This window comes from Somniosus microcephalus, chromosome 3 (assembly GCF_052327205.1).
Source record: "Somniosus microcephalus isolate GS21.2 chromosome 3, FLI_Smic_1.0, whole genome shotgun sequence".
Taxonomy (NCBI): domain Eukaryota; kingdom Metazoa; phylum Chordata; class Chondrichthyes; order Squaliformes; family Somniosidae; genus Somniosus; species Somniosus microcephalus.
In genome coordinates, this window is record NC_140989.1 from 135,803,244 (window position 1) to 135,828,718 (window position 25,475).

At 43.2% G+C, this 25,475-nt stretch overlaps 1 protein-coding gene across 2 annotated transcripts in view; it reads right to left on the minus strand.

The window, feature by feature from the left end:
• macrod2 (mono-ADP ribosylhydrolase 2) overlaps nt 1–25,475 on the minus strand; it is a 1,321,175-nt gene that overhangs the window by 1,224,611 nt on the left and 71,089 nt on the right. The window lies entirely within an intron of this gene.

Consider the following 25,475-nt stretch of genomic DNA (forward strand, 5'->3'; position numbering starts at 1 on the left):
GAGCTGTAAAAAGTAGTTCTGACTTAAAGGCACATACACTACAGGAACCAGTGCAGAAGTGGGCCTGGACTCAGGCTCAGAGAAAACACAGCAACACTGGCAGGGAACTGGGAAGGCAGAGGGGCAGATGTTGGTATCTTGGCAGGGAGTGGGGCCTGGAGGTATTTTGACAGAGGCAGGAGGGACAAGGGGTTTTTGAAGCCAGTATTTTGAAAGGGGGTCGTACCAAACGGTCTGAGCACTATTTTAATGAGGCGAGAGATAGTTTGGCAGGCCATGAACAGTGGGACCATGTAATGGGACAGAAACCAGTACTTTGGTGGATAGTGAGGCTAAAGAACCTAAAAAAGAGAATTTTTGATTTAAATGTATTAGAGAATAATGAGTTCCATTAGCCAGCAAAGGTATTTGTTGAATAGAAGTCCAGGACATAGGGTGTGCAACAGCACCACCTAGTTTACATTCCTACATTGCAACAGTGATTATGCTTCAAAAGTACTTCATTGGCTGTAAAGCGCTTTGTGAAGTCCTGAGGTCGTGAAAGGCGCGACATAAATGCAAGATTTTCTTCCTTTTGTTTAGTATTCAAAGGCCTGTAAATTTATATCACATGCATGTGACAGCAAAATGTCGATATATAAATTAACAGGAATAGGTGTTGCAACTTATACACAAATTGTGTCTAAAATACCATGACACTGGAAAACAGACGAATGGGTACAGGGAGTGAGTGCGCGCCATACTGAAGATTTTGGTCATGCATTTCATGCTGTTTTCTTGTTACCTCGAATTTAACAAGCTATGCCAATCTACAAATTACACTCACCAAAAACAATTATTCTTTAATTGAAATAACAACAGAAAATGCTGGAAAAACTCAGCAGGTCAGGCAACATCCGTGGAGAGAAATTTGAGTTGACGTTTCGGGTCGAAACCCTTTTTCAAAACTGGAAAGGAAATAAAATAGATCGAAGGCAGGGCTGCGATCGAACAAAAGAAGTAAAAGAGACATTAAAAGGTATTCAAAACCAGACGAGATGGTAATAGGCCGGTGAAGACAAAAGACGGCTGAGATTAGGTGTGACGTGTACTGGCAGGATAAGAGACAGCTGCCACGCGGGAGAGAGAAGAAAAAGGAAAGGCGGGGGGGGGGGGGGAAGGAGAACCCAAAACAAAGGGGTGGGAAAAAAATATAAGTAATAGGGGCCGAGGTTATGATCTGAAATTGTTGAACTCGATATCGAGTCCGGAAGGCTGCAAAGTGCCTAATCGGAAGATGAGGTGCTGTTCCTCGAGTTTACGTTGAGCTTCCGTGGAACAATGCAAGAGACCAAGGACGGTGAGGTCCGAGTGGGAATGGAGCGGTGAATTAAAATGACAGGCGACCGGAAGCTCAGGGTCACCCTTACGGACTGAACGGACTACAGGATCTCTTATTTACAGCAATTAGACGGTGACCTTAAAGGGACAGGCCTGGTTAAAACACAGCTGCTCGCTCCTCAGCAGCAGGATGGTCGAGTGTGCATTATGTGGTTATAAAAAAACTGCCATGGGAGATCCACCCATTATACTAAAACAAAACATAAACAAGGCACTCATATCTCCTTCAACACCTTGACAAAACCTTCGCTAATGGCCAAGCCCTGCAACAGGACTTAATGTGGTTTCAATTAGGTGTTTTCTCACTGCTTTTACTGACAGAAGGGGAGTTTAGTTATATATACACGTACATATTATATAACACACACACGTACATACACACTGTGGATAGACTACCTTCTAAGTCACGAGAATCATCAAAGCAGTAACAAGCAATTCGTACATTCACGAAGTTACAGCTACCTTCAATCATTCACGTGAAAGACCTTTCTCCAAAATGATTTGGTGTTGAATGAGAAAGAGTGTCTTGCCTCAGAAAACACTCAGTTGCTTCCAGGGAATGCTGTTTTTCAAAAATAAAATAGTGATACAGGAGGGCAACTGAAGACTCAGTGTTTGTGTTCACTTACCATATGACGCAGGTCAACTCCCAGGGCAGTGCTTACGACAGTGGCACAGCTACATCAGTTACCACATGAACAGGCAAATTAAAAATGAACGAACTTTTACCCTCTTCATATTTAATCATTTCAATATTATTGCAAAAAAGGTCATTGCCTTGGACAGGCTTTGATTGGGATCAAATGAAAAGCATATATATTGAAATAAAATAGAGCAGTGAGGAGCCCAGCCTGAATTCAGAATGCATATGTAATGGTTTGCTAATGGAACATTGCATGCTGTTACACAGTCAGCTCCTGTTTGTAATCAGGTGCTATGCACTACAGCCTATAGGGTGCATGGCCCACACTTAAATTAGAACATGCTCAACAAAAAACACCCCCAAATATTTTGCTCCTTTCTCACCACCCCTACGGCAGAATATGTTGCACAGAAAGCTGAGCTTGCAAGCTCATTGTATGAACTGCAAAGTGTATCAGCTCGATACCCTAGTCCACTCCTCTATCACCCCCAGCACCCTTCCACTTTGCCCGGCACCATCCCGTGCAAGCGCAGGAGATGCAACACCTGCCCATATACATCCCCCCTTCCCACTGTCCAGGGCCCCAAACACCCCTTCCAGGTGAAACAGCGATTTACTTGTACTTCTTGCAATCCAGTATACTGTATTCGCTGCTCACGACGTGGTCTCCTCTACATTGGGGAGACCAAACGCAGATTGGGTGACCGCTTTGCAGAACACCTCCGTTCAGTCCGTAAGGGTGACCCCGAGCTTCCGGTTGCCTGTCATTTCAATTCACCGCTCCATTCCCACTCAGATCTCACTGTACTCGGCCTCTTGCATTGTTCCATGGAAGCTCAGCATAAGCTCGAGGAACAGCACCTCATCTTCCGATTCGGCACTTTGCAGCCTTCCGGACTCAATATCGAGTTCAACAACTTCAGATCATAACCTCGGCCCCTATTATATTTTAATATTTTTTATCCACACTTTTGGTTTGTGCCTTTTCCTTTTTTTCCTCTCTCTCCCACATGGCAGCTGTCTTTCACTCTGCCAGCGCATTTCACACTTCATCTAGAGCCATTGTCTGTTTCTTTACCTGTCCTATTGCTATCTCGTCTCTCCTTGAATATCTCTTAGTGTCTCTTCTTTCATCCCCTCCCCCATTTCCCAGCCCCCAAACTGCTTTTCAATCTGTTTCATTTCCTGCCTTTTTTTCTCAGTTCTGTAGAAGGGTTTCGACCCGAAACATTGACCGTTTCTCTCACCATGGATGTTGCCTGGCCTGCTGAGTTTTTCCAGCATTTTCTGTTGTTATTTTGGATTTCCAACATCCGCAGTATTTTACTATCATATCCTAGTGCTGTCTAAGGTCACGTGATAGCAACTCACCGCCCTCAGCTAACTGGCACCATTATTCTTGACTAATCATCTGCTTACCTGGTTTGTCATGTGGTTGACAAGTTAGAAATTCTGAAAGTGACTGTGTTAACACAAGACAGTATTATTTAAAGGCAGTCTTATCAGGTACAAATGGGCTTGAAACTACAAATGATTACAAATGATGAGAGGTTTTGATAGAGAAAAACTATTCCCTCTCGCGCTTGGGTCAATAACCAGAGGCTGTAGATTTAAAATCATTGGCAAAAGATCTAGAGGGGAAATGAGGAGAATTTTTTTCACTCAGAGTTGTCAGGATCTGGAACACTGAAAATGTGGTAGAATCTGACTCGGTAAATAATTTTAAAAGGGAGTTGGGTGTTTAACAGGTATTTGAGGAACTTACAGGGTTACGGACAAAAAGTGGGGGTGTGGGACTAAGTACGTCTGCTCTTTCAAAGAGCCAGCGCAGGCACAACAGGCTGAATGGCCGCCTTCTGAACTGTATGGTTCTATGAATCACAACATCTGAATCAAAAACAGACTTTCTCCCTCACAAAAAATCCAACGGATAATATATGCATGGCCAGAGTCAGTCTCACAACATCTCTGTGATATTATATGATGGTCATTTTAATGAGCTACACCTAAGTACAGCAGAGTTGGAAGATTATAGGATTTATACATTTTTGCTCCAATAGAATTCCTTTTTAAAATCTGTTAGATGTTTTCATTTACTTGAGAAGCATTATAATCCACCCCAAAGCAAGACAGGCACAATTAGCCAAACACTACCGCTGAATTGCGTGTGCTGTTAATGAGCACAGAAAACATGTGTATGGCCAACTGGGTAACTATCTGCCAGAAGGAAACTCTGACTTTGTTATAATGTATGACAACACATGACTGTATTGGGGCATCCGGTAACCTCCAGTGAACCGCACAAAATGATTATGTCACTGGAGCTCACAGAGAGAGAAAAAAAAAGGAAACTGGGTTAAACTATAAGGAGAATTCATAAGAAACCCAGGTGACAGAAAAGCATCAAGCTGAAAAATTCATGGACACTAAGCTGCTGTAACAGAATGCAAATGGATCATCGCAGAGAATTGACTCTACACTAAAGGTGGAACTTAATGTAGATGGAATCACAGCACCCTCTAATGGCAGAATTCAGAATGACTAATGTGCTAAGACTTCTCCACACCATAGTATTGCCAAGACTATTATGCACCCACACAGCAGTATGTTATGGTGCAGTATTTAAATATTTATAATGAGCCCTAAGAAATCCAATATCCAACTGCATTGGATCTGTTGTAGTTTTTCTTTAACTTGCTAATTCTCAACTTGCTGATTATGTTGAGACCAAATGAGAATTTACTATTTCCACCTCTGGGAATTTACTATTTCCACCTCTGCCACAGTGCCTGCCTTCATCATCATCAAAACTCGCACCCTACCTTGGAAATCTATTCCAGCCTTACTTAACAGCATACATCCCCTGCTCTTCCAACTCTAGCCACCTCTGCACCCCGTCCTCCTCCTACTCCGTCAGTGGCAGAATGTGAAGCGAACGTGACCCAGCAATCTGCAGCTCTGCCCCTAAACCTCGCCACCTCCCTACCTCTGTCTACCTCCTATAAAAAGCCTCCACAAATCCCATCTCTTTAGTCACCTTCTCAACTCTTCGATTAAATGCTCGGCATCTACTTTTAATCTCTTTTTGTTCAGCTTCTTGGGATGTGCTCCGTTTAAAAATAGAAACTGTTGTAACTAATATCTGTTCAAATCCAATTACCAGAATTGGAGAAATAAAAGTGCAGGAAGGGAAGGGAAAAGTTGGAGATGCACCAGGCTGTTTCCCCTGGCTGGGGAGTCTAGAACCAGGGGTCACAGTCTCAGGATAAGGGGTCAGCCATTTGGGACTGAAGTGAGGAGAAGTTTCTTCATTCAGAGGGTTGCGAATCTTTGGCATTCTCTACCCCAGAGGGCTGCGGATCGTCAGGCGTGGAGTATATATAGGCTGAGACGATAAGATTTTTGGATATTAAGGGAATCGAGCGATATGGGGATAGTGTGGGAAAGTGGAGCTGAGGTAGGTGGTCAGCCATACTGAATGGCGGAGCAGGCTCGAAGGGCCGTATGGCCTACTCTTGCTCCTGCTCCTATTTCTTCTGACAAGGATAGATGGAAATGTGAAGCGTAATCAGTGAACACCTCCACAGAGAGCAAGAGCAGAAAGCAGCAACCAATAAGCCATCAACATAACAGAGGAAAAGATCAGGGAATTGTCCCAAGTAGGATTGGAACAAGAGGTTACCTTATGTAGCGCCTTTAACATCGTAAAATGTCCCAAGGTGCTTCACAGGAGCCATATAAGATGTTGGGGCAGTTGACCAAAAGTAGGTGGTTTTAAGGAGCCTCTTAAAGGAGATAAGAGAAGTAGAGATGCGGAGAGGTTTAGGAAGGGAATTCCAGAGCTTAAGACCTTGGCAGCTGACGGCATGGCCACCAATAGTTGAGTGATTAAAATCAGGGATGCTCAAGAGGCCAGAATTAGAGGAGCACAGAGATCTCGGGGGGAATGTGGAGCTGGAGGAGATTAGAGAGATAGGGGAGGGCAAGGCCATGGAGTGATTTGAAGGCAAAGATGAGAATTTTAAAATCGAGGTGTTGCTTAACTGGGGGGCCAATGTAGGTCTGCGAGCACAGGAGAGATGGGTGTGCGGGACTTGGTGCGAGTTAGGACACGGGGCGGCAGAGTTTTGGATGACCTCAAGTTTATGGACAGTAGAACTAGGGAGGCCAGCCAGGAGTGCGTTGGAATAGTCAAGTCCAGAGGTAAGAAAGGCATGGATGAGGGTTTCTGCAGCAGATGAGCTGAGGGAAGAGCGCAGACGGGCTATGTTACGGAGGTAGAAATGGGCGGTCTCAGTGATGGAGCAAATATGAGGTAGTCATAGAGTCATAACGGCATAGGAGGCCGCCATTCGGTCCATCAGGTCCGTGTCGGCTCTCTGCAGAGCAATCCAATCAGTCCCATTCCCCCGCTCTATTCCCGGTAGCCCTGCAAGTTTATTTCCCTCGCGTGCCTATCCAGTTTCACCTTGCAAACATTGAGGTGTAGGAAGCTCAACTCGTGATCAAATAGGACACCAAGGTTGTGAGTATTTACCTTGACCCTGACTAAAGGCCATCGATCTGAAACGTTAACTCTGTTTCTCTGCTGAGAGTTTCCAGCATTTGCTGGTTTTATTTCAGATTTCCAGCCTCCGCAGTATTTTGCTTCTGTATTTACATTCAAGACTTACTATTGGTACAGCACCTCAATGTTTACATACTATATAATCTCCAAATGAAGAAAGCACTACAGCCATTTGATTTCACTCCAACAAAATTCCAATCCCACTGTCTTCCCGTTATAGCACCAGCTGTTTCTGAAATGAAACCACAGTCCTGGCCTCATTAAAGCAATACTTTGCAGCTGTAGCTTAAATTAGGTTAACCAGCAGCGAACAATTGAATCCTTTAGTTATTAGGTTGCTGGAAAAATATTAGAGACACTCTTATGGACGACACTCAGAAGTTGTATTCCAGTCTTGCCCTGGTGTTTGGCAGTTCTTTGAAATGAAAAATTAAACTGAAACTTACTTGCCTCTCCTATTTTAGTTTTCAAATCTAAAAACTACCAACCAATGCCTCGGGATGATTGCAATCATCACTTCATTTTGGAGGATCAAGTGATGCACAAGTACTGTACACAGAGTCTGGTATTCCCAAGTTCAGTCCCGACCTGAAATCTGCCAGTTCTATTATATGGATCTATCACCCAGCCAGCAATCGTCTCACATTTCCCAACTTTTAAATGACTAATACCGACAAAGGGTAAATACCCTCCAATTTCTATGCCACGCATGACTGATAACGATGATGAAAAACATTTAATAGGAAAGGGTTGGGGAGGGTTGGGGAGGGTGGGATAAATAGTTTCCAGGTCCACAAGACATGCATATTTAAATATTTTGAGTGCAGCTCCAACAAGACTCAATAAGCTTTTTTTTAAATTTGTTTATGGGATGTGGGCGTCACTGGGAAGGTCAGCATTTATTGCCCATCCCTAAATGCCCAGGACAAAGCAGCCCGCTTGATCGACACCCCATCCACCACCTTAAACATTCACTCCCTCCACCACTGGCGCACCGTGGCTGCAGTGTGTACCATCTACAAGATGCACTGCAGCAACTCGCTAAGGCTTCTTCGGCAGCACCTCCCAAATCCGCGACCTCTTCCACCTAGAAGGACAAGGGCAACAGGCGCATGGGATCACCACCATCTCCAAGGCCAATATTTATCCCTCAATCAACATCACAAAAAAACAGATTATCTGGTCATTGTGCAAATTGGCTGTTGTGTTTCCTACATTACAAAAGTGACGACACTTCAAAAAGTACTTCATTGGCTGTGAAGCGCTTTGTGACGTCTTAAGGCCATGAAAGACTCTACATAAATGCAACTCTTTTTTCTTTCAAGTTTCCCTCCAAGTCACACACCATCCTGACTTGGAAATATATTGCTGTTGCTTCATCGTCATTGGGTCAAAATCCTGGAACTGCCTCCCTAACAGCACCCTGGGAGTACCATCACCACAAGGACTGCAGCGGTTCAAGAAGGTGGCTCACCATCCCCTTCTCCAGGGCAACTAGGGATGGGCAATAAATGCTGGCCTCGCCAGCGACGTCCACATCCCGTGAATTACTAAATAAATAAAAGAATATGTAAAGCTACTCATTTCCACTGCGTTCCCGTATCACAGAATACACAATAAACAGCCCGGTTTATGAGTTTTTCCTCTATAATAATAGCATCAGCAATTAAACAAACTTGTATGGGATGGATGCAATTACTGCAGCCATTAAATATGCGATTAAAATCAAGATTAAAATGTTTAAATCGACAGATTAAAAACGGGTATTTTTTTTAAAAATTGTTTGAAAGCCCTAGTTGAGAGGTAAGAAATAGTTTGGGGCAAGGGTGCAAGACTAATTATCTAAATTTTGCAGGGAGGTCACACCAGTGTGCATAACTTTCAATGAAATGGTACAAGAAATAAAAAATCCGCTAAAGATGGGTCAACATGGTCTTGATTGGGAAACTGACCTACTTCAGTATCAGAGAATGTAACGTTGAACTACAAAGAGGAGGTAACAGGATTAATTTTTTTGGAGTCTCACATTCTTGGTTATATCCAATGCTGGACCCAGTAAAGTGGTGGCCAGGCACTTGAGGATGTTGATGTCCTCAACAGTGTTATCTCCTGGAGGTTAGAAGTCCAAAGAAAAATCAATTAAAATTCATCCATAGAAACATAGAAGATAGGAGCAGGAGTAGGCCATTCGGCCCCTCGAGCCTGCTCCGCCATTCAATGAGATCATGGCTGATCATCCAAATTCAGTACCCTGCCCCTGCCTTCTCTCCATATCCCTTGATCCCTTTAGCCTTAAGAAATATATCCAACTCCGTCTTGAATATATTTAATGAACTGGCCTCCACCGCCCTCTGTGGCAGAGAATTCCACAGGTTCACCACTCTCTGGGTGAAGAAATTCCTCCTCTCAGTCCTAAATGGCTTACCCCTTATCCTTAGACTGTGACCCCTGGTTCTGGACTCCCCGACCGTCGGGAACATCCTTCCAGCATCTAGTCTGTCTAGTCCTGTTAGAATTTTACAAGTTTCGATGAGATCCCCTCTCATTCTTCTAAACTCCAGCGAGTATAAGCCCAATCTACCCAATCTCTCCTCATACGTCATTTCTGCCATCCCAGGTATCAGCCTAGTGAATCTTCACTGCACTCCTTCCATGGCAAGAACATCCTTCCTAAGATAAGGCGACCAAAACTGCACACAATACTCAAGATGTGATCTCACCAAGGCCCTGTACAACTGCAGCAAGACATCCTTGTTCCTGTACTCAACCCTCTCGCTACGAAGGGCAACACACCATTTGCCTTCTTAACCACCTGCTGCACCTGCATGCTTACTTTCAGCGACTGGTGCACAAGGACGCCCATGTCTCGTTGCACTTCCCCTTCTCCCAATCTATTGCCATTCAGATAATAATCTGCCTTCCTGTTTTTGCCACCAAAGTGGATAACCTCGCATTTATCCACGTTATATTGCATCTGCCATGCTTCTGCCCAATCACCCAACCTGTCCAAATCATACTGGAATTTCTCGGCATCCTCCTCACAGCACACACGCCCACCCAGCTTTGTGTCGTCTGCAAACTTGGAGATATTACAGCTAGTTCCCTTGTCTAGATCATTAATATATATTGTGAATAACTGGGGTCCTAGGACCGATCCCTGCGGTACCCCACTAGTCACTGCCTGCCACTCGGAAAAAGAGCAGTTTATTCCAACTCTGCTTTCTGTCTGCCAACCAGTTCTCTATCCAAGTCAATACCTTGCCCCCAATCCCATGTGCCTTAATTTTACACTCTAATCTCTTATGCGGGACCTTATCGAAAGCCTTTTGAAAATCCAAATACAACACATCCACTGGTTCTCCCTTATCTATTTTACCAGTTACATCCTCAAAAAATTCCAGTAGATTAGTCAAGCACAATTTACCTTTTGTTAATCCATGTTGACTTAGTCCGAACCGGTCACTTGTTTCCCAGTGCTCTGCTATTACATCCTTTATAATGGACTCTAGCATTTTCCCCACTACCGATGTCAGGCTTACCAGTCTGTAATTCCCTGTTTTCTCTCTACCACCCTTTTTGAACAGTGGGGTAACATTAGCTACCCACCAATCCATGGGTAGTTCCAGAGTCTATCGAATGTTGGAAGATGATCAGCAATGCATCTACTCTTTCTCGGGCCACTTCCTTAAGTACCCTAGGATGCAGATTATCAGGCCCTGGGGATTTATCGGCCCTCAATCCCATCAATTTCCCTAACACCATTTCCCTACAAATACTGATTTCTTTCAGTTCCTCCTTTGCATTAGACCCTATGTTCCCCAACATCTTTGGGAGGTTATTTGTGTCCTCCTTTGTGAAGACAGAACCAAAGTATGTATTTAATTGGTCTGCCATTTCTTTGTTCCCCATTATAAATTCCCCTGATTCTGACTGCAAGGAACCTACGCTTGACTTCACCAATCTTTTTCTCTTCACATATTTATAAAAGCTTTTACAGTCAGTTTTTATGTTCCCTGAAAGCTTACTCTCATACTCTATTTTCCCCCTCTCAATTAATCCCTTTGTCCTCCTTTGTTGAATCCTAAACTGCTCCCAATCCTCAGGTTTATTGCTTTTTCTGGCCAATTTATATGTCCTCTCCTTGGATCTTATGCTATCCCTAATTTCCCTTGTTAGCCACGGTTGAGTCACCTTTTTTGTTTTATTTTTATCCCAAACTGGGATGAACAAATTCTGTACTTTATCCATGCGATTTTTGAATTTTTGCCATTGCCCATCCACCGTCAACCCTTTGAGTGACATTCCCCAATCAATCCTACCCAACTCGCACCTCATACAATCGTAGTCTCCTTTATTTAAATTCAGGACCCAAGTCTCTGAGTCAACTATTTCACTCTCCATCTTAATGAAGAATTCTATCATATTATGATCGCTCTGACCCAAGGGGCCTCGCACAACAAGATTGCTAATTAATCCTCTCTCATTACATAATATCCAGTCTAAGATGGCCTGATCTCTAGTTGGTTCCTCGACATATTGGTCCAGGAAACCATCCCGTATACATTCCAGGAATTCCTCCTCCATAGTATTGTTACTAATTTGGTTAGCCCAATCTATACGTAGATTAAAGTCACCCAGGTACAGGAAGAGCACATTCCTACCGGGCTTTCCTTATTACAGTACTAGTTAAAAGAGTGAATTTACCAACACCAGCAGCTTCTAGACATTAGTGTCCAATGCTGCACTTACATTTCAGCCCAAGGTAACAGGCACCTAGCTTTTTTTCTCTATTGTGTCCAAACAGGGTTTTTTTTGAATGGGGTGAGGAGGGGCATTTGCACTCTAGCTAAAAATCAAAAATGAACATGCTGCTTTTCAAAAATTATACACACTGATCTCGGCTAAATCTTTATTAAAGGATTATATAGCCATGGAGCTATTAAAGTACAACCATTTACCAAACAACTCGTTACTGTGTTAACATAGGGGAAAAAGGACAGGCAATTAAGTTTTCTAAACCGACAAGATAATAAGAACCTTCTCCTTCGTGATCGAATGTCCGAAGATGTAAATTATTTTACATACTTCACGACCTCCAGTCTGTCTGACCAAGATGTACTGTATAGATTACCAGTGGGGTAACGCTTAATCGAACCATAATGGAACATAAGAATTAGGAGCAGGAATAGGCCATCCGGCCCGTCGAGCCTGCTCCACCATTCAATAAGATCATGGCTGATCTTTGACCTCAAACTCCACTTTCTGCCCGATCCCCATATCCCTCGACTCCCCTCGCATCCAAAAATCTATCGATCTCAGCCTTGAATATACTCAATGACTGAGCCTCCACAGCCCTCCGGGGTAGAGAATTCCAAAGATTCCAAGGAAGCTTGGAGTAACTGGATCTAGGCCATACACACGAGATTTTGAACTCAGAAAAACTTCAGGTTCTGACATGATAAAGTATTGAAGCACGGATATAGCGATAAAATATTCCAATTATGTCACTTTCTATTTCTTGCCATTTTTGTCAATGTCAGTAGCAACTGGCGACCAACTGGAACCACAACAAAAAATAAAACGTACTTGAAATAATTTATTAAAACGTCATGCCTGTCAACTGAGTGCAATGCATCCGTTCTCCCCAACGGTTGGGGCTAGGGATAGGGGGCCAGTGTGGCAGTTTCAGCCAAAACAGAGTGCCTCTCGGGCAGGGAAATTAAGAGGAGGCAAGCAACCTTCATTCGCAAAAATACAGAAAAGGTAATACACCAGGGACTGCTGACAGTGACAAAACTATTAATGTCATCAACAAATAATTTTTTGCAAGACAAGGCTTTATCGATTTAATTTGGGCTTCAATTTACTGCCTCTAAGTATCTCTTTTCACTGTCAAAGGGAATAGTAATACTGTATATTCCTCTCGTATAAAATTAAGCTGAACTATGCGCTCCTTTAAGGGAGCTTCTTGCAAAGACACCACTTTGGCAGGCAGCAAGTGTAATAGTGATGGTCGCCAAGGCAAAGAAATACTGCAGTAAGGTGGAGGTGGCAGAATCTGACAGTACATCAAATAAAGAAAGCTATTACGTGCTGCTAATGCTGTTAATGGGATCAATAGGAACACCTGGAAGCATAGTTTTTCGCAACATTAAATTCTTAGAGCTTCTTAAAGCAGGTGTATGCAAGCTTGTTGGCTTTGCGAGTTGCACAAGACTGCACTACGTGGTATCATAGACCACATTTAAATCCATGTTCCAATTAATTTGCATATATCTCAAGTTGACTATACTAACAGATGTTGGTGGTCTGTCTCAGCTCATCTGCTGCTGAAACCCTCATCCATGCCTTTGCCTCTAGACTCGACTATTCCAACGCTCTCCTGGCCGGCCTCCCAACTTACATCATGTCAACTTGAGTTCATCCAGTATCCTAACTCGCGCCAAGTCCTGCTCATCCATCACCCCTGTGCTCGCTGACGCACATTGCCTATCAGACAACAGCTCGATTTTAAACTTCTCATCGGTGTTCAAATCCTCACCTCTCCTTACCTCTGCAACCTCCTCCAGACCTACAACCCTCCGAGACCTCTGCACTCCTCCAATTCTGGCCTCTTGCGCATTCCCTGATTTTAAATCGCTCCATCACTGGCGGCCGTGACCTCAGCTGCCTCGGCCCCAAGCTCTGGAATTCCCTCCCAAAACCCCTCTACCTCTCGCTCCTCCTTTAAGACGTTTTATAAAACCTCTCACCTGTCCTAATATCTCGTGGCTCAGTGTCAAATTTTGTTTGATAATCGCTTCTGTGAAGCATCTTGGGAAGTTTTACTATGTTAAAAGCGCTATATAAATGCAAGTTGTTGTTGTCTGGTTTAGGACTTATCCACCAATGAAGTAACAGCACTAGGAAAGTCCTTGCCAAAACTCCAATCCCACAAAATTCCAACGGGACAAATGGTTAGAGAACAGAAGCACAAATAGGGGCAAGTTTCCTGGGCTTCGAGGATTATTAGGGTTCCTGGCTAAAACGTGAAGCGCGGACCGCAGTGACAATTTACTTCAAATATATTTTTGAAAATTTCTTCCATCACCCTCCGCCTCCCTCCCAATCATTTCTGGTCTATAAGCGGATCTGCTTTCAGATTGGTCAATGCTGCTCTGTAAACATGCATGGGAAGGTCAATCCTCCAACAAATTTTCGCAGCAAAGAGCCTCACATCCACCTCAACATAGTTGGGTTGCGGAATCAACACTAGATTTGCTTGGGATGGGGCACAAGAAATATTAATTGGTTAATTTTAAACCTATCAGTTGTAACTGTAATGTATGTGTAGCACTGCATGTTAATGAAGGATAGCAATTTTAATATGTAACAAAACAAATAAAGATTCTCAAACACAGTTTGTCTGGCCCAACCTGTGTACAACTCTAGCTACTGTGTTATGATAAGGTGTCCAGGCATTGATGGGCCTTCTGCTGCCATAGCCCTACTCTCTGGAACTCCCTCCGCTTCTCTCTCCACCATTAAATACAGTCTCAAAACCCAAGGTGGGGTGGAGAGAGAGGAGAGGCTTAAAATGCCAGATTCAGAAGGCCGAAAGACATAGGAAGGAATACAAGGTTGGAGGGTGCAAGGTCACGGAGGGATTTGAGATTATGTTTCTCGGCTGCGACCACTTCCTTCCCAGTCAGGGTTCAGATATGATTCTCAAACTAGAAAATCTTACCAGAGGCAAAGAACAAAGGCATAAGTGATTGAATTATACACATCTTTGGTGATACTTGGCACAACATTTTAACATATACCATCACTTGGAACACATTCAGGTCTACAGGAAAAGAAACATCATAACCATGCTATCATTCACACAATCAATACTCCAGATAATTAGAATAGAATCAGAGAATGGTTACAGCACAGGAGGTTACCATTTGGCCCGTCGAGCCCCGCGCCAGCTCTCTGCACGAGCATCACCTGAGAAAGCTAAACTCACAGTTATCACAATGAAACACTTCTGAATATTAGGATCAATCATCTTTTGATCTTGGATTGCAAAAAAAAAACTGCCTGGGTTTAAACTTGCAACCAGTGCAACGCTGAACGATTTTGATTTTTTTCCCCCTGAACATCCTGCCATATTTGCAATTACATTAGAGAATAATTTCCACTTCACCGGTTATAGTACCATGCACTCCAATGTCAGGCATGGTATTAGTAAATTGCATTAAAGTTCCGCTAACCCTAACAGCAGCAGCACAATAAAGTTTACCTCAAAACATTGGAGCAGTGATTTATTAGCATGACATTTTCAATCTCACTCCCTAGCCTTGACCTTTCACAATTCAGTCTCGCAAATTAAGGGTCAAATTTTGGGGCAGGTTAATTTTATGCTGCGGAACATTTTCCCCCTCGGAAAATGGGTAGAAATACATCAAAATGCGACATTTATTATAAGTGATCAGAGCGTCTAGGCTGCACTTAAATCCAATGTTCAATGGTGAAAGGGTTGCATTCCAAAATGGTGTTCTCATGCAATACCCCCATTCAATTCTCCAAATTCACCAAGTAAATGCTCAATGTAAATTCGAAAAGTAATAAGCATTTCTGTCTCGACACCACGATAACAAAATCAATGCGATCATTTCTTTGGGGTCCAGAGATGGAGGAAAATAAATTAGTCATACTGTCTGTGGGGCTATTGCCCTTTTGACTGTACAGCATTGGATTTTATTCTAGGTGTTCTTTGAAACCTTATTTAACATTAACCCATTAATTAGATTGGCACGGATTTTGCGATCAGCAGCAAAAGAATGGCGCTTGCTGTTCACCTTGCTGTCAGTTGCCCACAAAGTTTTTGTGGGCTTTAGAGTGCAGACTTTCTCAAATCTGCCATCTGATCCAGCGCAGCGCCCTCTACAAGGGATCGGAGCCGTCTGTGAGCAGGGCAGGAAACAGCAAGACTCTTCAACCAATCAGATTGAAGAATCCTCGCAAAGTCTAATCCATAAAGTACAAAGCAGGAAGTATAAATTCAATTTAAATCATGTCCAAAAATCAAAATAAAGATTGGGAAAGACAGATGTGATCGAGAGAGATAAAAGACACAAAAACTCCAACACTAACTAACTTCTGAAGCAATGAGACTCCACACTTGTAAAATTAAATTTTCAGGGCCAGAAGGATGTTTGGCAGTAATTATCGTCTGCCGTTAGTTAGACTTGAGACAGAACGGAAAAGAAACAAAAATTTAAATTTAAAATGACATTTTAAAAATCTGCCTGAAAAATTCAAAACCTGAATGAATGAGACTCTACACTTGTAATAGTTAATTTTCGATGCCAGAGATTGATTGGCAGTAATTAATGCTCATCATGCCCTAAAAAAGAGGCTATTTACGCTTGTACTGGCAAGACTTAATTTTCTGTAGTGAGTTTAAAGGGAAATGAATGGACAAATACAACAATTTCTTTAAAAAAAACAGGGAGGCTAAGGGCAGGATGCTGTTTTCATGAAGCTAATGGCAGAACGGCACAATTCGGACAGCAATTTTTCGACAATCACATTTAACCGCGCATCTGCTCCTTGCCTAAAGTTATTGTACCATTTACCCGTAAATAAGGGCGAGCGCCATAAGCCTTGCTGTTATTTTGACAGCAAATTTTGGTCCAATGAAAATTTTCAGAAAGCATTCCAATCCATTAGAAAAGATAACACATTGCCACCTGGAGGCCAGAGCCCGCAACTTCATGCAGACACAACGCTTCGGTGAGCCTGCATATCTTATAAGAGTGGCAACTACTCAGGGCCAACGGTCATAGGCAAGCCTTATTGATAGGTATGGACACATTTAACATGGGGAAGTCCACAGGAACATGTTTAAACCAATTTGTATACACAGTCATACCCTAATTGTTACAACACTGACTTCTAATCTTAAACTATTTTACCAAATGTATTCATTCTATAACTTACTTCCTTTTGTACCTCAGTCACACAAATTCTGGCAAGCAAACTAATTACCTTTACATCCATGAATAAAATTAAAAGGAACAGATTTAGACAGAGACTATGGTTTTAACACCATCAACATGTCCTTCTATTCCTTTCTCCCTCATGTGTTTATCTAGATTCCTCTTAAATGCATCTGCACTATTCGCCTCAACTACTCCCTGTGGTAGTGAGTTCCACATTCTCACCACTCTCTGGGTAAAGAAGTGTGTCCTGAATTCCCTATTGGATTTAGTGATTATCTTATATTTATGTTCTCTAGTTTTGCTCTCTTCCACGCGGAAACATCTTCGCTACATCATCCCTATCAAACCCTTTCGTATTATTAAAGACCTCCAACAGGTCATCCCTTAGCCTTCTCTTTTCTAGAGAAAAGAGCCCCAGCCTGTTCGATCTTTCCTGATAGGTTTCACCTCTCAGTCTGGTACCATCCTAATAAATCGTCTTTGTACCTTTTGCAGTGCCTCTACATCCTTTTTGTAATATGGAGACCAGAACTGAATGGATGGCCAACACCACCACTGGACTGACTTTAAATATCCTCATAACTAATATGCTTATCAAATACTTAATTAGAGGCACTAAGTTTAATATTTATATGCATAAATTCATGAAAGGGAAGGAAGGTAGAGGTGGGAGTATTTTCTGTTCAAAATACTCCCCAAGTCTACCTGTAAAATTATATAATCACAAATGCCTTTTGAATTTGATGTTTTAAGAGGCAATGGGATATCTCCAGCTGGACAACAAATTCTAAGTTTTGTGTTTGTATCTTTTTGTGATTATATCCTTTTCACAGCCACTAGGGAGCACTTTGATCTAAAGTACTCACTTAGACTTTCCTCCCCCTTTAAGAAATTGCTAAAATGATTTCTGAATAAAACAAAATTTACTTCACAAACCGGGCAAAAGTTTTGGAATTTTTCTAAAGGTGAAATACTTTAAAGACCCAATTACATCCTCTTTGAAACTAAGGAAAGTATTAATTTCATTTAAGACATTTAAAAAGTGACGAACGGTGGACAGATATCATTCTAATAGTGACACATAATTTAGACACGTGAATCTGTCCATGAGATAAAACAAGTCCTGGAATTTCAACCAGTTTGCCCAAGTGTCAAGAACTTGCAAAGAGCCATCAATTCAATCCTGATATCTGCAAAGATAATGAGATTTCATAAAATTAGAGTCCTGTTGTCGAAGAAGAGTCTTTCAACTCTTTTAAAGGGGAAGTTAAATAGTTACTTAAAAAAGAATATTAAAAGCTATGGGAGCAGTATGCAGCAAAGTGGGATTAGACTGGAGAAAAACACCAGTACGAACTTGTTGGGCCAAATGGAACTGCTGTTTTTATATGCCGTAACTTTCTATGATTCTATGTTACTTATTAAGATACAACCAAAGTGGTACTTAAAATAAACATTCTTTTGTTTACAAGATAACTAGTTATTTTCACTTCATTCTTTTATCTTGTGTTATCGAAGTGCTTACCCCACCATACTACAAACACAAAGCACCTTAAAATGTAGGGCGAGGAAAATTAGATGCTACTGGAAGCGGAAAATTACATGGTAGTGTGATATAAATTAACTCCTCAGTGAAGGATTTCCTAACACGGAGCCAGAATTGCTCAACCTTGGTTTAATCGGTCACACTTCTGAATTCATTTCCAGTTCTTACATTCAAAGATGTAAATTCCTAACTCGGTGATTAATTGTGCTGCCAAAGAAATGGATTAGTGATCAGTGCAATCACTTGATAGGCTGTCAGAGCTGCGTCACATTAGAATTCATCCTTTCTGCACCTGTTCATTAAGAGCAAGGTTCATACCAACTTCAAGGATTGATTGCAAGCTTACATTACAGTGATGTATTCACAACCTCGTAAGTGTACCTCATTATAACGAGTTTCTGAATGGCAGATTGGGGAAAAAAAACATTTAATGTATTCCAGTACACACAGAAGATTGCTACTCTGATCTTTTGTATTTAGGACACAAAAGGAAAGTTTTATGTACTATGGAAGTTTGATACTGAAAGGAAAATGCAAAATGATAACCTGCCTCACCAAAGAAAAACTGGAACAAGAACTTTATATTTTTCCCAAACACTTTATTCGTCATTCAGCAATGATGAACAACCCTGCCTCGTCTACATTCATTTGGGATATGCCAAACTGACAAACACACCATAGAGAAGTCATCATAGTCAGCATGATGGAGTTCCTGCTTTTTAAAATTTATATGTGAGGTTTATCTTCCATTTCAGTCCTTGTACTGAGGTATGATAAATCTCAAACAAGCAACATTGGTTTCAATCAAGCTTCTGTCAATAAAAGAGAAATTAGCAGTCACCTAAACATCCATTTCTAACAAATCCACTCCAGTAAGGCTTCTATGACAGTCATGACAATGGTCAATATGCGACCAATATTAATTGCCAGTACTTAATTGTTATGTCTACACTTCACTGTAAAAATCTACAGTAATTTGTCACTTCCCAACATCAAAGTAATTATGAGAACCAAACAAGAGTTAGTATAGTGGACTATATTTCACAGCAGATTGGGCCAAGTGTAGCTGTGTCCTCGTGACTCTCAGATAGCGAGTATGACATTTACTACATGCCAACCTAGAAAATTGGCATAAGCTTCAAAACTCTGATGGGAGCCTCAAAAAAAGACAGGAGATATAAGCAATAGTGGCAATTAATATTGGTCGCATATTGACCATTGTCATGACTGTCATAGAAGTCTTACTGGAGTGGATTTGTTAGAAGAATATAAGCCTTATGGCACTTGAAGACAAGGAGTTAGTGGGACGTGGAGTTATAACAGAAACTGCAGGCATACCCAACATTCGGTGATTAACTAACTGTATAAACGTGTAGTTTGTAGTGGTGCTGGATTTAGAAATTACTGAAGATGGATGGGGTTTTTTTCTAATTCATTCTCAGGATGTGGACGTCACTCGCAAGGCCAGCATTTATTGCCCATCACTGGTTGTCCTCGAGAAGGTGGAAGCGAGTGTTCAAGGTGCAAGATATATTTTCCACAAGAGGTCTGGAGGCTCAGGCTAAAGAGTGCGTTTTGACACTTCACTTGGTGCGTTTTGAAACCTACCGAAATTTTGCTTTTCACGCCAAACTGAAAACTTTTACAACATGTGCCTACAAAAATTCTATTGTCAGTGCATTCTCCATTCACTACATGAAAGTGGCTCGCTATCCCATCCACCCCTTTCCTGGATGCCATGGCAGCCTAGAGGCAGCTGAGAGATTACCTAGATTGAGGATATAATATTTGAACTTTTAAAATATATAGAAGAGCAAGTCAAGACAATGAAACAAAATGTTTGGGCAGCACTCGAATGAAAAGTCCAGCAGGAACCGAGACAGAAGGAAAGTGAGAGGGTGTGAAAGGTGCCAATACAAACCGTGAAAAGGAGCAGGAGGGTGCTGGTATGAACTGAGAGGGTGTGGGGAATCCCAACTAGAGTGGGGAAAGGAGGCAAGAAAGAGAGAGAGAGAGAGAGAGAGAGAGATGCCTCCGGGAATTAAGTGAATGGGATGCCTCTGTAATTATTGTTCTCAGCCACAAGAATGAAGGGGTGGGGAGGGGGAAGCATCAGAATGAAAAGATCAAAAGAAATCTTGATACATATAGGCCTAGAAATGGGCCACTTACTGCCACTGTTTGCACTGCTGTCCTGGCGAAAAATGGCGGCTGCCACACTAGCGCCCTTCTCTGGCGCAGGACTTGCCGGCCACCATTTTGGTGAGGGCCTTCGTTGGCCCTGGTGATGTAAATGGAGAGCGTGACGTCAGTTGCTGTGCAACGCCGACTTGACGCCATGTCTGTGAACTTCGACCTCAGCGCTGAGTTCAGCGTTGGGTCCTAAGCTCACTCGGAAAAGCAAGCATTCAGCAGACTGACAGAGATGCTGTCAGCACTTCTTAAAAGGGGCACACACATCTTTCAGGTAAGTTTGTATTTATGATTTTGGGCTTTTTTCAATTTTATTGAAGTCGTGGCTTGGTGCAATACATGTTAAAAGTTGCTTTTAAGTGTGCAGAGTGTGCTGCTGGACGCTTGCAAGCCCTCGGATGGTCAAGGAAGGCCTCGGAGAAGACAGAAAATGGTGGAAATACTCAACAGGTCAGGCAGCATCCGTGGAGAGAGAGAGAGAGAGAGAGAGTTGCTGCTTGACCTGCTGGGTATTTCCAACATTTGCTGCTTTTATTTCAGATTTACAGCATCTGCTCAGAGGCAAGAGGAAGACGCAAAAGGAGGAAGCAGAAGGTAGGATGCAACCCAGACAGCCCCTTTCTGGCCAGGATATCCGGGATCGAATCATCCGCCTGCGCTAACAGTGGCCATAACCCCAATTCCCCTTTCAACATTTGTCCCACACCTTACCTTCCCCTCTGTTACTGACCATCACAGTGTCCTCTTGGCCACAATGCTTAAATAAAAGCCACCACAAAGCAAACGTTCCAATCCAACTTTATACTTCTGTCCATCCAATATGACATCAAGAAATCAATTCATCACCCTTGTGAATTCCCTTAGTGACTGTCTTGTGTGTGCCTCTGCCTATCCTACTGACCTCAGTCACGCAGTGCTGCCCCAGTGGCTGCAGCATGGCTGGTGGAAGGCTACTGACTTTCCGAGGGGGAGACTGCAGATGGCCTTGCAGGTCGACCTTGAGGAGCTGGTGGCTGGGAGTGCAACATCGAGTGACTGTGTTTCTTCTTTTTCACTCTCTTTATCTTCTTGGTCAACCACTGGCTGGGCAGGCTGCATTTCTTGGGTGTGTGAAATGAGGAAGGCACAAGGGTGGAGTTGTGGTGAGGGGAGGGCTCGAAAGCAAGAGGTGCACGCTTACACCATGTGCAGCTTCTACATCAGAAGAGATTGTGGGATGAGGGGGAAGTGGGATGCAAGGAGGATGATAATGTATGAGGATACCGTCATCTTGTATCCTTTCAGCCTTGCCGCCGGCCAAGGACTCAGCCATGCCCCTGTCAAGAATGGCCAGCACCGTCTCCTCCAAGGGGTTGAGGTGAAGCTAGGAATGGGAGGTATGCCTCGTGTTTGGTACAGATTGTTGGTAGGCAAGTGATTGGGGTGGGGGAGGTGGGTCATGCATTGAGCAGTGTATGAGGCTAGTGCTGCAGTTGGTAGGAGACGGCTCTTGAAAATGCATTCACTTACCGTGACCACTGGTCTGAGGTCATCAAGTTTCTGTTTCGACTGGAGCCAGGTGGTGGGGGCGACACTGCTGACAGTGAAGGCCGCTGTGATCTGGTCCCACATCCTTCTTTCTGGAGGGCCCCCTGGCCCCTGTGGGTAGAGGACCTCTCTTGCAGTGTTGACCCTGCACAAAGCAGGAGACCCCAGATGCCACTTCCCTGGCTTGCTGAAGTACATTTCCCTTTTTTTTTTAAGGTGCGGAAGGCAATTCAGCTTTAAGAGCTGAAGACTCCCATTTGGGAATTCTTTTTAATGTTAATTTTTTTTTCAGAAGGCAGTTGAGCTGTAAGGGCTAAAAACTGCATAATTTTACATGATTTTTATTTTTTTCATTTCAGAAAGCAGTTCGCATTTAAGAGACCGACAGTGCTTTCTGATAGGACAGCCTCGCTTTCAGAGCAGGCAGTTCTTGCTTCAATGACACTATGGCCATGCTACACTGGGGCCCTCCTGCTGGGACAAATGCCACCAGGAGGGCATTGCACAGTGAGTTAAGTGATGGGGTAACGTTAATTAGTCCCCAGTGCCAATTTTTCAGTCATGCCACCACCGCCGTTTACGGCGGCTGTTAACACCAGCCCACGGTGGCATCAGCAGCTTTTGTGGCATTCACAAATTTCTCGGCCATTGATGTTATTTTTTGAAAATATTGGTTGAGTTACTAACAGTAAAGAATCATTCTTTGTGTTGTAAATTAAGCGACAAAATTATTTCTAAATGAAGTTCAACACAAGTACATTCCAAAAAGTTAATTATTCAACTGGTTAATAAAACTGGTCGTATTCCTGTGGCAATGCAATAAGATAGTCAAGAAGTGGTACAGTATTCAGGTCAAATAAAGTTAAAGGGCAGGAGATATTCAATTGAACCAAGCAGGAGGCAGAAAAGGAAAAAGGGAGAGGAGGGAGATGGGAGGATGGAGGAAGGGAGAGGAGGAGGAGGGAGATGGGAGGATGGAGGAAGGGAGAGGAGGAGGAGGGAGATGGGAGGATGGAGGAAGGGAGAGGAGAACAAGCGAGAGGATTGTGGAAGAGAAGGAGGGGGAGGAGATGCAGGAAGGGAGAGGGAGTGGATAAAGCATATGGAGGCTGGGGATAGAGTAGGACAGCAGGGAGGAGGGGACAATGGGAGAGGTGGGAGCATAAAAGAGATGGAGGGGGAAAAGGATGGGAAAGCAAGACAGGGAGGCTGGCTTCAATTAGCTAAGTGGTGCCGAGTTGGAGGGGATAAGAGGGAGAAGAAAATATATGCTTGGTGAGATTTGTGGGCTGCGATCATCAAAACGATGATCATTGTGGGAGATGGGCTATTGCTTGGATGAGGGGGTGGGTTCCAATCAGCTAAGCAATGCTCAGTGGGTGGAGGGCAGACTGGTTGACTACTCACGCTCAGTGCCAAGGAGAGAGGCCAAGTGGTGGGGAGGGTTAGAACAATATCTCTACTTTGTGGGAGAAGGGGGAAAGAGAGGATCTGATCACTCTACCTTTACAGTAGAGGAGGGGGTTGGCCCAGGTCCAATGTCTGTGCTCAGTGAAAGGGCAGCAGAAAGAGTTGTGGTTCGTTACGAGAAATTACATTCTTTGAGGGTTGGGGTTAGGATTAGCTTTCCTCCCCTTTGCGGCAATTTTTTGCTCAGTGGGAGGAAGATGGTTGTGGTTTCCCAAGATTCTGTTCATTGGGGTTTTGGGTTGAGATTACAGTTGAGGTTTTGCTTTATGTTTCCTGTCCTTCGAAGTCTCTGCTCTCTGGGGGAGTTATATGTGGGTTTGTGGTACTAATTGGAATTTACTCAGTGAGAGACTCTTGCCGTTCCGATTCTGCATTTTATGCTCTGTCGCAGGGAGCGGGAGCATTTTTTTAGCTGGGTTCTGTCTTAGTAATTTATTTAGCAGTTTGTTGCTCAGTCGGTAGGGATGGGGTGGGGTTGATTGGTTTCAGGTGCAATCTTTCTGGCTTGGGTACATTGGTCACCCCTGTTCTTCCTCCAGTCCAGCAGGAGATATTGGTGCTTGTGGCTTCCCTTTCAGACCAGCAGTAAGGGTGTTTGGGTCTTTGTTTTGCAGTCAGCATTGGGAAAGGGACACTTCAACTGTTGTGTGTATGGGTGAGGGAGAGGTTCTCTTTTAAAATGTATTCATTCACGGGCGTCGCTGGCAACGCCTAATCCCTAATTGCCCTCGAGAATATGGTGGTGAGCAGCCTTCTTGAACCGCTGCAGTCCGTGTGGTGAAGGTATTCCCACAGTGCTGTTAGGGAGGGAGTTCCAGGATTTTGACCCAGCGATGAAGGAATGGCGATATACTTCCAAGTTAGGATGGTGTGAGACTTGGAGGTGGTGGTGTTCCCATGCGCCTGCTGCCCTTGTCCTTCTAGGTGGAAGAGGTCGCGGGTTTGGGAGGTGCTGCTGAAGAAGCCTTGGCGAGTTGCTGCAGTGCATCTTGTAGATGGTACACACTGCAGCCACGGTACGCCAGTGGTGGAGGGAGTGAATGTTTTAGGCAGTGGATGGGGTAACAATTGTGCAAGGTCCACCTTTTGCAGTAGTATGGTCAGAATTCACTGTGCATATTTTCACCTTCCTATCTTACTCATGGAGTATATGATCCTGCAATGTAAATATACTTTGTACGGATCATTTAAACAGTTGGATTGAGAAATCAGCTGCAGTATAGTTGAATACTGACATCCCGCTCATGAACCAAACACAGAATACTATTCCTATATGACAACAGTGACTACACTTCATAAATACTTCACTGGCTGTAAAGACAGAGGTCGTGAGAGGCGCTATAAAAGTCTGAGTTTTTCTTTTTTTAAATTTAAACAGAGCACTGTCACCTGGTAAAACGTCTTTGAAATCAACTTATCATGGCTGTAAACAGAGAAATACAAATGGCACCATCACATCACTCAACAGATTGCTAAAGTTTACACCTCAACACTGTTGCAAGTTTGAGAACCTCAAAATGTGAAAGCCTCACTGTAGCAGACACAGCACCAGACGCAATGCAACCCCTCAGGCAGCCAACATAGCAGCTTTCAAACTAAGTTTGAGTTCAAATTATTACATGAACAAAGTCTGTCTGAAAACTCTCCAAAACCATGAGAATACTTCTTTCATTGAGCTAATTGGCTAAGTGTATGCGAACACCTAACAGTGATATACACAGGTTGATCAGTCAATCAAAGGCAAACAAATCATACTATAACAGGGCTTTCCATTACCAGTGTACTGTGTATGTGCGTGGATACGTGCTTAAACTGACAAAAAATATCAAGTGACCTTCACAGAATGATACAGCACAGAAGGAGGCCATTCAGCCCATCGTGCCTGTGCCGGTTCTTTGGTCGAGCTAGCCAATTAGTCCCACTCCCCTGCTCTTTTCCCATAACCCTGCAGCTTTTTCTCCTTCAACTATTTATCCAAATTAACTTGAAATCTATCATTCCACTCACACCTTCCTGCTCTTTCATCGATTACATTCTACCAAAGGTTTTCTTGTTTATATCATGTATGGCCCAAGTGTATTCAAGACAGTTGAAGATAAACAGAACTTCAGGTGTTAACTGATTTGAGCTACCCTTGCGATCTGCATCATCTAAATTCAATTCGTGCGCACACAA